The sequence below is a fragment of the Haliaeetus albicilla genome, chromosome 19 (assembly GCF_947461875.1).
Source record: "Haliaeetus albicilla chromosome 19, bHalAlb1.1, whole genome shotgun sequence".
NCBI classification, from domain to species: domain Eukaryota; kingdom Metazoa; phylum Chordata; class Aves; order Accipitriformes; family Accipitridae; genus Haliaeetus; species Haliaeetus albicilla.
Genome location: NC_091501.1, coordinates 27,894,660 through 27,907,245, shown reverse-complemented (window position 1 = coordinate 27,907,245; position 12,586 = coordinate 27,894,660). Strand labels below are relative to the sequence as shown.

The window sequence follows — 12,586 nt, the reverse complement described above, 5'->3', positions numbered from 1 at the left end:
TGGAAAAGGTAAAAAGAAAAAAAAAAAAAAAATCAAAATTCCACTCTGGATCTTTAGTGCTGGTTTCTGCCCTTGATGAGCCCCTTGCCGGTAATACGCATATTTTAAATTCATGACGGCCTTATTTTTACATCCAGAAAAGTAGTACATTCAACCTGACGGCAAACATAGGTGTTCAGGAAAAGCAGGAATGAGCCATTATTTACTCTCTAGTCCTCAGAGGGTAAGAGCTGTGAACTTTTTCTCTGAAAGCTGTTTTCTTCAAATATATTTAGCAAAAGGAATTTTAAGGAACTAACTAGAAGCAATTCCTCCATTCCATCTTCACATCGATCCGCAACAATCTTACCACCTCTCAGACAGTAATGAGTGATCATGCAAAGACCCTGGTGACTGATACAGGAAAAACGTTGGCTATCATTTCTTGTTACTGTACTGCAGTAACGCTTTGCTGCTCCAACAGAGATCTGCCTGGGCACAATATATGCACATAACAAGACTCTACACTGAAGATCCTACACTCCAAATAAGCAAGACTGAATGATAACTAGGGGGAGGATGACTAGGGGAAAGATGAAACGGAGGGCTAAAGTGACTCGTCCAGAGGAGATCAGTTACAGAGGAAGGAGCTCAACCACCTCCACTAAATACTGGTCCAGTATCTTATTTACCAAACCATTTGAGGGACTTCCAACACCAGAGAAACAAACAATATTATTTCCACATGGCAGCAAAGTTTAAGCAATATGCAGCTTGAGTAATATGTAGCTTGAATATGAACTCTGTTAGAAGCATTTTTGTTTATGAAAACTGGTGCACATTATATCCAAGTTATTTTGGTATAATACTGAGTAAAATACAATATAAACCAATATCATCATCCATACCTATAGATTAAGCCTTCACGTCTATGTACTTTTTTTCCACTCCCTCAAAGAGAACACCTTTATCAGTGACAGCTCATATACTCAGATGTCTTCTTACAATCTTAAGTGATTATTGTTCTGAAAAATAACTATAAAAGTAATACAGGCTTCTTATGAATTATCTTTCTTGCTGCCCTGTTATCAGTCTTAAAAAATAAAATGAGGATTTTATTTTTTTCCTCTCATGGCAGCTAGGGTCTGAGAATTGAACTGGAGTTCTTATTATCACCAGTAGTAAAAGACTGAGCTGTGCAGAGGATGTAAAGCACAGAGTAAAACCTAGATCACCTTCTCTCTACCTGTTTTGACTGTGTAGCACTAAGTAGGAAAAATTTAATAGTTCAGTATGGAAATTTAAGTCAATGACATCCAAAGGAGATGAGCCGCTAAGATGTCATTTCTTTTTCTTTCTTTCTCTTCATGGAACTGTCATAAAATTACTTCACTGGTAACTTCACTGGTAACTAAGGGCTGGTAATGGTTAGGCGGTCCTCAATTCCCAGGAAATATTTTCAGACAGATGTCTCGCTACTAAGCTGCTAAAAAAACAGAATACAAAAGCCAAGGTCACAGGACTTGATTCTTTAGAATATTTAAGTAAAAGCTTGAAGCGTGATTTGCCTACTGATACTAGAGAACACTAATGCATTTGGAATAAGGCATGTGTTTTAGCACTTTGCAGAACTGAGATAGACTCTCTCACAGTATGAGACAGACAGTTATTTTATAATAGTTTATTCACTTAAAAGGAGCATTTGGAGAATGAAGAAAAATGTATGCTTCTTAATGAAGTTCCCCTACTATTATAACTTACTACTTCTGTCACCTAAAATGGTCATACCTGAACATCTCTCAGGCAGTACTTTGGTTTAGAACTGTATATTCTAAAACATTTCTTCCACACTCCCAATTCTTCTCAACAGAACACTACATATTAAGATGTTTCTTGGAAAACGATGAAAATTGGTGGAACAGTTTCAGATGTTTAACTTGACATATAGTTAAGTTAAAAGTGCGTGCTTGCTCACTCTCTTTCTCAAAAAAAGTATTTGAGTCCCTCTCAGGTTGCAATGCTAAGGCAAGCAATCAAGACTGTCATTCAATTTTACAGTCTTTTCTTGCTTTACTATTGTATTATCTCGCTGGATGCATACTCTTTGTCACAGCAGATATCCCTACAGATTTAAGGATGCTAAAGACTCTCCTTTTTACCTGCCTCTGCTGAAGTTAACCCAGGAAAGCAGGGACTGGTAGTTAGCATAAATGGGATTCGAATCATGGATTTCAGCTGGATGATAGCAGTACACATCATTTGAAGAGCTAACAGGACTGCGCTATGTTAAATAAAGACTGAAGTTAAAAAGGGGGATTTTCACCTGTATTATTAGGGAAAGGGGATGTATAAGACACGTTTACTCCTCATAACAGAAAACAATATATTCCGTTTTAACAGTACTCCATCTTAGAAGAAGCGTTTCGCTTGATTAGCTCAGAGCACTTCACAGGTACAAGCGGGCAACATTTCCCTTTGTTGAGGCAGGGTGGGATATAAAGAACTTAAGAGACCTGCCAAGGTCACACCACAAGAAGGTGACAAAGTTACACAATAAGTCACTACGGATTCCCAGCTCCGCTGTAGCAATAAAACTACAGAAACTGCAATACAACGCCTCTCAAAGGGTTCTGTGCTACTAAATGAGACACGAACAAAAAGATAACAAACATCACGTTTCTCGGCACTACCAAGTCTAAGGAGTACTTTGAACAAGAGACAAGTCAAACCACATCTTGGTCCCAGCTTTATAGCTAAGGGAGGTAAGGCAGCAAAGCAAGCACTAAGAAACCTTGTATAACTCACACACTTGCTTAGTCCCATCCATGTATCATTAATTAAGGCTGAGGAAATAACTGAGCGTTAGAGGAACACGGAACAGGGGCCACAGGATCACGCAGGTTTTATTTGCTCGTTTTTCTCCTCGGTGATAAAACACGATACTAGTACCAATACGCTTCATGAAAAGAAAAAAAAAAAATGAAATCGGGCAGACAGATAACCCCGAAGACTCGGAGGGGTCCTGTTGTCATGGAAACAAGTCACCGCTAACGAGCTTTTCCAAGCCACGAGTGATTAATACCTGAGCCCTGTAAATAAATATTGATTCAATCCCGAACGCGCACATCACAAACCTCCTCCCAGCAGCCCAAATCGCGGGCGAACGAACACGACGGCCGCCCCGCGGCTTTCGCCCTCCCCACCGGCCGCCCCAGCCGCGCTGTGGCCGCACGGCCCCGGCTCCCCCTCGCCCCGGCGGCCGCACAAACTTTCCCGAACGGCGGCGGCCGCCGGGCTGCGCCGGGGAAAGGCGGCGGCGGCGGCTCAAGCCCAACCGCGGACCGGACCGGACCGGGTCGGGTCGGGTCGGGCCGGGCCAGCGCCGCTGCCCTGCTCCCGGCCGGCGAGGCCGCCGCAGCGCTGCCGGCAACCGGGGCACGGCGGCGGCAGGTCTGGGCTGAGGGAGCGAAGGGAGAAGGGCGATCCGCGACCACCCCCCCCCGGCCCCAAGCCCCGTGGGAATCATACCCTCACCTTGCGCTAAGTCGCTGTCGGGGCACAGCCACTTTTCCCAACAGTTGCACGCCGGAGCCCTGCCGGAGAACTCGCCGCCGAGGCGGGGCCGGGGCTTCGCTCCACGACCCGGCGGACCCTCGAGGCGCCGGTGCTCAGGAGCCGCCGCTGCCGCCGCCTCCTCCTCCTCCTCCTCCTCCTTCCGAATCGCCCCGCTCTGCGGCTCCCCCGTCCCCTCCTCTCCTCCCCCCGCCTGCTTCTCCACCTTCTCCTTTCCTCCCCCCGCCTCCGCTCCCACCAGCTGCCCTCCCTCCACCTGGGGCCGGCTCTCCAGGTGCCTCCCTACTCCCACTCGCGTCCACTCTACAACGGGACGAGGCGCAGGAGCCGCCTCTCTCCCCGCTGTCCGGCACGAAAACTTGCCCGGACCCCCCGGGGGGGGGGCGGCTCGGCCGGGGACCCCCCCGGCTCGGGGACGGGCGGAGCCGCCCAGAGGTGGGCACTCACCTCGGCAAAGCCCGGCGCCGTCCTGCGGGGGTAGAGGCAGGGCTGGCGGCCGCCGCGGCATCACCGGGGGAGGTGGAACCTAGCGGGTGCGCGCTCCATGCCTTCCTCCTCCCTCCTCCTCCTCCTTTTCTTCCTCCTCCTCCTCCTCCTGCGCCGCTCGGCCGCTGCCGGCGCTGCTCCGCTCCGCTCCGCTCCCCGCCCGGGAGGAGTGCGCCGGGGATTAAGCGCGCATTCAATTTTCAGAGCATTACGTTAGTAACAGCGGTTCGGGGCTTTTCAATTACTCTGGGAGCGGCCGGCAGCCTGCTAAGAAGCAATCCTCTCCGGGGAGGGTTTAATCGGAGGGATCAAAGCCCGGGCGCCGCGTCCCTCCGGTTGCGGCTCGCCCGCCCCGCGGAGCCCCAGCAAAAAAAAGTCGGTCGGTCCGGCCGCTTCGGATTCCTCGAGAAAACGCCTCGGGAGGGAGCCGCCGGGCGGCCCCGCTCCGCACCTGCGCGTCCCTCCGCCCGCCGTGGCCAAGGCCGCGCGTGGTTTGTTTCGCCCAGGACGCGGCGAGCAGCCCCGTGGGCGCTGGTGCGCGCCGCGGCGAAGCGCGAAGGGAGCGACGGGGACGGGTGAAGGCGCTGGCACCGCATCGCCCAGGGGCAGCCTGGCGCAAAGCCCTGCCGGGTACCGCTGCTGGCCAGCCCCAGCCCTCTGCTTCGGAGCAGCCGGAGGGCTCCCAGTCCCACGTCTCGCCAAAACCGGCCGAGGCGAGACGGGGTCCCCCGCATCTCGCTATAAACCAGTCAAGGCGAGACGGGGTCCCCCCACGTCTACGCCAAAACTGGCCAAGGTGAGACGGGGTTCCCCGTGTCTCACTATAAACCAGCCAAGGCGAGACGGGGTTCCCCCAAGTCTTGCTATAAACCGGCCGAGGTGAGATGGGGTCCCTCACATCGCGCTATAAACTGGCCAAGGCGAAACGGGGTCCCCCCACATCTCGCCAAAACCGGCCGAGGCGAGACGGGGTTCCCCGTGTCTCGCTAAAACCAACCGAGGCGAGACGCGCGCCGGCCATTCGGCAGGAGTTGAGGCGCTGGAGTAAGGGCGCGTTTTGGAGCGATCGAAGCCCGTTTTTTTGGCGGCATGCCTCCGGCAGACACACACGTGCACAGACGGGCACCGCAGCGTGAGGCCTCCCGGGGCCGTTCAAAAGTGCATCCACGCGCACGGCGTGCCCTTGCTGCTGCTGCTGCGACGACAGCAGAACCTGCCCCTCTAGGACAAAGGCTGAAGCAACTGCGAGAGAGGACGATGCACGCCGATTTATGGGTTCACTCGTCTAAAAATGGCTAAAGCTTCCTCTCCTCTCCTTCCCTCCTCTCACGCCACGGCTCCGTAGACCAACAGGTGGTCGTGACCTCAGAGGAGACTGCTCTCAGCTGGTGTCTATGAATGAGCGCTCTCATATGAATTCAAATTATGATAAAAACTATTCTTCATTTACATTTTAATGCGTAAATTGCGCAAAGCAGGGAGCTCCACAGCGCTGTTGTAAGAGCGATGACTCATGCCCACCACGTACATTATTTACTGTTTGGGGATGGAGCTACATTTACATTAGGCCGCTCGATAACATAATCTGGATGTTCTGAAGTGCCTCCCTGTAATTATGATCTGGAGGAAGTAAAGCATCATTTCTTAACCCTAGTCTCTCCCCCCGACATGTTTTAATTTACAGTCTTGCGTGAAGCTACGTTTTGAATATTCAAGCAGGTGAGGTGCGCTTTCTGCACAGGTGTTGCACATGGAAAGGAGCAATCGCAGGTGTACTTCTCAAATTAGGCAAGAATATAAACTATGACTTTCTTCACATTAGCAAATTTAGTCGGTTGTTTAAAAACTGTAAGTTGAACCATTTCAAACGGAAATCAAGGTCCCCTGTCAGCTTGTGCCAATTTCTCATAGCAGGATGTCTCATTACACAGCCATGTAAAACTAGGCTACATCGTCCCATTGGGACTAATTCTGTTACAGGCACCAAATAAAACTCCTTATGACTAGGTGCATTGCAGTTGTTTTTTTCACAAAATAATTACAGAGCACAGGAATGGTGGACCACTAGTTCATCTGTTTGTTTTTTTCTTACAATTCGCTAGTATTGCTGATTCCTCCATTTCACCAACCCCCAAAAGGACAAGGGCAATAAGCTGTTCTATTCCCCATTTTTCCTTTTTTTTTTTTTTTTCCCTTTTTCAGCAGATGGTATCAAGGAAGCTCTTCCCACATGGACACAAAGAGTCAAAGCCATTCTTGTGAGGTACTCGGGCTTCAGCCACTCCTTTTTTCTGGGGCTTCTGTTTCTCTTAGAGTGACACACTCTCGCACTCATCCATTTCATTGTTGCGAGTGACCAAAGGAAAACCTGTGGCCGGAGCCTCCTTTAAATAAACCACAAATGATTCTGTATTACTCATGCCTATTTCCTGAGGAGCAGACGTTTTCGAGTGGGTATATGTGTGAGGGGAAAGAGCAGGAGGGAGGGTGTTTATTTTTGTTCGACTCTTTTTGGAGGCGAGAAAGAAATGCTGGACTTTTACCGTTTTTTGCTGGAAAGCTGGTTTGAGCTTTCAGTTGGCTTTTGGTCAGATCCCAAACCCACAGGGCTGAAATGCAACAAACAGTAATAGGAAATGCAAATTAGGATGAGAAATGAAAATTAAATCCTGATCAGTGATTCTGCCATCCCATGCTAATGCCAGATGCAGCAACCAAATGCTTCTGTCCCAACAGCCTCATCATCATCTGTGTGATGTTGTATGGCTCTTTTGCAGTAAATGTAAAATAGAACCAATCTTGTATTTCAGGTAGTTAGTAGACAGTCCTTTTTTTTTTTTTTAAATAGCTACAAGTCCTCCTGCTCTAGCACTCTTCTCTCATATAATAAAAGCTGTTTAAAATCATGACTCTATCACTGTGTAAACTTCAAGTATGTATCTTGGTATGGAGAGTTACAATGAATAGAAGTCAACTGAGAGATTTATCTGTCACTCCTGCCTAAACCAGTGCTGGAACTGGTATTAGGACCAGGTTTGCCGAGTATGGCAGTGTTCCTGATTAAGCCTATACTACTTCAAGGTTTCAAATTTAAAGCTCTCTATAAAAACACAAAAGATGGTAAGAATCCAAGCAGTGATTGCTTGCGTAATTGTGGTATAAAGAAGCCTTGAATGGGAACGTCATTTGGGCCTTGGGACGATACCACAGTAAATAATATAATCATGAAAAATAGCACAGAGACACTATTCAAAGATTCCTTTTTTCCCTCTGAAGTTAGAGGAAAACACTACTTTAAGGTTCACAACATCTGAGTAGCTAATTTACTATTTTAGCCACTTACGGGCCAGCTCCGCTGGCTCACACAAATAACTTTGCTCACACGGAAAGTCCCACTGACTTCAGTAAGGACAAGATCACACCCTAGGTTTTACAGTACAGAACTCTGTGCTGAAGCAGCCGTGTCAGAGGCCAAATACTGTAACGATTTGCACGCATGAGTTATGCATAAAGATAAGCATATGTGTAAGCCTTTGTGGGACTGACCCCAAATTTCTCAGGTTTTCATCACTAAAGATTTTACTTTGCCAAAGCCAACAAGGCTGTATTGTTCCATCCCTGGAATTCCACACGCTTTCACCCTCTGTGTAACTGTTAACATACACACAGCTTTTTTCCTAGGCCATGTCAGGAAATCTTAATAATGCATTATGAGCGCAGAAGTAGAGCACATGTCAGTATCAGATTCAATTTTGAAATGGCTAATTCACCTTTCTTAGTATTTTAAATAGTTTTCATTGGACTACTACAGTATGAAATGCACACTGTTTCCACACAGTATTTGGAAAAGAGAGTGTTTTCATGTATTGTTTCAGTCATCGTTCATAACTCATCTTTAAATACCATCTCGGGGGAATTTGCATGGGTTTTTTTGCAAGGGACTTGCATGCTAACAAGGTACACCCAAGGCATAAGATCCTTCCAGATGAGAAGTGTTGACATCTGTAGTGAATTAACAATCAAAGTGCTGACTGCAAACAGGGAAGTCCAAACTCAGGTGGTTTGGACATGGCCCTGGCTACCACATGGTCCTGAAACGTAGCCAAAGATGGTTTTCAGAACTAAATGTCAGGAAATGACTCAGGGATAGGCCTTACTGTTGCTGTCCAGGCTGTATATGTGTGTGTGTGTGTATATATATATATATACATGTAGGTTTCATTTGCAAGAAGAAACTGATATTTAAAAAGTGGATGAGAACCAAGAACACTGGCATATACTCCTGTAGACATGACTTTGGAAAGGACTAGCTACAGCATAAACATTTTGTTATTGTTTTAATTAGCTGGGGTTTCCAAAAAGAAAATAACAGAGGTAAAACAGCAGCTAATTATAGTAGTGCAAGGACATCTAGCTGGGTGATTTACACACACAGAGGCACATGTACACAAATATACATGTTCACTTTCAAGCCCACATCTAGAGAAGCAGAATGGGTCACGACATTACACAGTGGAGATTACACAGCCTCTGCCGTGCTAGCTCTTGGTAAGGGCTTGTACCAATAAATCCACCTCCGAACACACACAAGTGTGGGGGATTGGCATTAATCTTGTTATCAAGGAGGGAAGGACATTCACTCCTCCTCCCACAGAGCAGCCTGCTGTGAGTTCAGGGTGCTCTCTCCTCCATTTGATTGCTAAGCAAGTCAGATTGCAGCACCTCTCTCCCACTCACATGCACCCCAGCCAGATGCTGTTCAGAAGGGAAAGACAGGAGGGTAACTATTTTTGTGTACGCAAATAAAAAATATTGGTTACTTCTTTGTGTAGACGGTGGGTTATGCTACAACACCTGACATTTAAAACCCATTAACACTTGTCATAGAAATATTACGTAATGGGTGGATTATCCCTCAACAGCTCAGCGAGGCCATCCTCAGCCTCTCTCTCTCCCCCACTATCTTTTAGATACTTTTTCCTTTTTCACTTTCTGCTGATTGCCTAGGAGAAAATGTACGATTTCCATTGTTCCCAAAAGGTTAACAGATATGTGCTTTTAGATTGTGTTACAATGGACTTGTAAAGCAGAGGGTGGAGAGCTGGAGCAGCGTTCCTGTCTGGCACTAAAAGCAAAGCTATCTTTATAGTTTTCTGTAAGGGCACCATTTTTTCAAAGACAACCCACCCTTCTGAATCATTCTGCGCATGGCAAAGAAGTTACCAGTTCCAAAAGAGTCAGAGTTGGATGGGGCTGTATAACTTCATGCTGGTGGAGAGAGGAGGGAGGAAGTGGAAAGAAAGAAAGAGGATTTGGCTCTACAAAATCCAAGTAGGTCTTTGTGGCCACAGTGTCCAGCCAAACCCTCCATTTATGAAAAAAGAGATGCAGCTAGATGCAGTATTTGGACTTGGATGTGGAACCCGCAGTAAGAGAAAAAAGTGGTGGAAGAACAATTGCAATGTAAGTAGAGTTACACAAAACAAATAAGAGTGTGAAGAGAAAAGAGAGCAAATGCTGGGACAGGTTTTATATTCTCCACAATTTACGGTTTAAATTATTGTACAATGCATATCGGCTAACAGTTTTTCCACAAGTTTCATTTTGTCACTGTTCACTTTCTGTCAGAGATTATTACACAGAGTTGGATTGTTGAACAGTGGCTACATTTCATTCCAAATATGGCTACACTTAAGGGGTGGGATTGTTATTGCTGAGTTGTATCTTTCACAATTTTTAAAGGAGTCCAAGATCCTTGACATGGAAAGAGCTACACAGATGTGTGATGACTATATTTTACTGGGAAATACTAAACCAAAGCAGAGAGGACAGCAAATAGGGTGGGTTTTCTTGTAGTTACAGCACAAGATTCTTAGGAATTGGCGTTTTTTACACAGGCATTTGATTCTCTGGGTACCCTTGACAAGTGGAGGCACGTTTTAGTTTAGCTATCCATAACATAAACACAAAAATATCTGGTCTCCTAGATGTGCCGTGGGACATATTGTTTGTAAAGTATTTTAAGGTTCTCCAAATTACTATAAACCAGGAGGAGCTCTTCTACAGCTGACTCCCTCGATGTGTGCTCACTTTATGGGGCTTGGAGGGTGGTACACGAGAGACACATGGGACTGACTCATCTTCGTATTTCTTAGCTGGCATAAGTGACCTTTGCAGGATAGATTGTTTAGAATTTTGCTGGGAATATAGGTTAGCTTCGGGTTCACCGGTCTCTTTCAGTCCTCTTATAGCTGTAGGACATTTAAGGATCCAGTCCAATTAGGGAGAAAAGGAAGGCTGCTTTTCTTTCAGTCAGAAAAGGTTTTATTTTGATGCGTCCACAAAATGAGATTTTCCCCTAATCTCCTGTGTGATTCATTCACGTAATCCGTTTGTAGGCACATCACATTAATCCTTGTTATTACAGAGAGAAACTAAAACATTGAAAGTGTCAAAACATACTGCTCAGCAGAAGAGGCCAAGATGTTGGATCTCCCTACTCTTTATACTATAATAAAGATTTACATCGTTTATGTCTTAGCACTTCACTGGAAATATTCCCTGAAGTTAGTATTCACAGAAAAAAAAAGGAAGAAAAAAAAAGAGAAAGTATTTGAATGAGAAACATGCAGTGCAACATTGAGCCATGCCAGCAAAAGCATTTTTCTACTGTATGGTAATGAGCTGCAAAAGCTGGGTGAAAGGGTTTTTAATGTGAGCTGAACCCAGAGACTGAAGCATACTTCGGAAAGTTGCTTATGTTTTCCTTTATAGTCAATCTCCATGGAATCTGTCGGTGCAGAGCAGACACGCAGAGAAAATGAACAATAAAACCATGATGTAAATAGGTTTCTCTTGCACAATATTCCATGCTCACAGGTTTTCGATTGCCATCCTTGGGCTAGGATTTGCATGCAGTAAATGTCCCTTTACTATTAATGGGCATGGCTCATAATCAAAATCCCCTGTGTACTAATAAGTGATTACCTCCAGAACAGTATTCCACCCTCCTGTTGAGGATTTCTTACTGATGGACTGGAAAAGGAAATTTTAAACTCCACTGTAAAATTCTTCTCCTGCCTGAAATGGAAACCGGAATGGTCACCTGCCCTATGATGGCATGCTTCTCCCTCACTGTACTGCTATATCCTCCCTTCTACACTTAACTTAACCGCAACCATTCACAGAAATATGTGTCAAGAGCCAGCGTACCAAACTGCACCACTGCTTTCACCAGGGTCCGGCCGGGGATCTGCCAGAAATTCTCATGAGCTCATACAGCGTTTTCATTTCTCTGCTATCCACTGTATTATACTCTCTTCTGTATTTTCTCCTTTGCAAACCTTTGCAAAAGCGGACACACCAACCACAGGCAGTTTGGAGGACAGATATTTAGGTGTCCTTCTAAATCACCTGTGCCCATATCCTTAAAATTATTTAAGCATCAAACACCTACATATCCTTGAGGATCTGGGTCACAGATGTATTAGAAAATGTTATCTTCACTTTGAAGTGCAACTTCAATACAAATTTGCTTGCTTCATGCTGCTCCTTCCCTTCTTGCTGATTTACACCAGACACCTTTTTGTTAGTGAAAGCAGCAGAAATAGGTTACTTTGTATTTCAGTCACTTAACCACGCATTCTTGGGTCACTGTTTATTTTGATGAAAAAAAATTTTTTAGGGGGGTGGCATACCTACATTAAGACATCACAGATCACTGACAGAAAATGGAAGAAACCATTTTGACTGATGGGCTGGTAGCCAAACCCAGGGAGAAAGCAAGTAGAGGTGACCTGAGTACATTAGAAATTACTGCTCTTTCTGGAAGCATAGGTTGACACTCGTCCACTTCTGTCTAGCTAGATAAAATACTGCTCCGTGTGTCTTCCTACAGTAAGGGATTAGAAGTGAGACATCTAAAACAAAGGTCCTTTTCTGTTCAACACAAACCTAGTAAGATGTTGTGGTTTTGCTGCCTTTTGCTAAATGATGGCTGCATACCTATGGTGTTCTGTGAGCAATGACTGGTGAAATCTTTTTCTCGGGATGAAATGCATTAAACAGTATCACTGTAAGTAGTAATTACTAGCCATTTGATGTAATAATATTAAGCTTGCATTTCCATAATTTTCATAATAATAGAAGACTTTTGCATGCTGCTTTTGGGGGAGATTTTGATTTATCTTGGCTAAAGTGTTTCTTTTTCCTTCTTGCAGCATAAAATATATTTTGCCAGAAAGCATATCAGTCAGTATTGAATCATACTCAGGTTGCCTAACTCACCAAATCAAGTCCGTTGTGCTGAGTTGCTCACTGTGCACAAACAGGGAGAGCAATCTGGACTTCAGGGCAGTACGTGGTAGGGGAGAGGCTCAGGGAAAGAGACAAATGTCCATTTTGGGGGTTCGTGGAGAACAGAGGTTGGAAAGAGAAGGTGTTCCAGAGTGTCAAAAGAGAAGCAGGTAAGAAGGGGTTGCAGAAGAAAAGGGATGAAATGTAGAAATATAGGGAGAATCAAAGAAGGAGGAAGAGAAGCAGCTCAACA

General features: G+C 45.6%; 1 protein-coding gene across 6 annotated transcripts in view; it reads right to left on the bottom strand.

Moving 5' to 3' along the window:
- The window catches only part of SHISAL1 (shisa like 1), a 195,365-nt gene that overhangs the window by 81,738 nt on the left and 101,041 nt on the right, over positions 1–12,586 (bottom strand). For 4 of the 6 annotated variants that reach the window (XR_011328765.1, XM_069806952.1, XM_069806953.1 and 1 more), the window contains exon 1: positions 4,000–4,133. The exons of 1 other annotated variant lie outside the window; for it this stretch is intronic. The gene's annotated coding sequence lies outside the window, so the exon portion shown is untranslated. Of the gene's footprint in view, positions 1–3,513; positions 3,681–3,999; positions 4,134–12,586 lie in introns of those variants that run through there. One more of the 6 variants, XM_069806950.1, reaches the window with a different exon arrangement.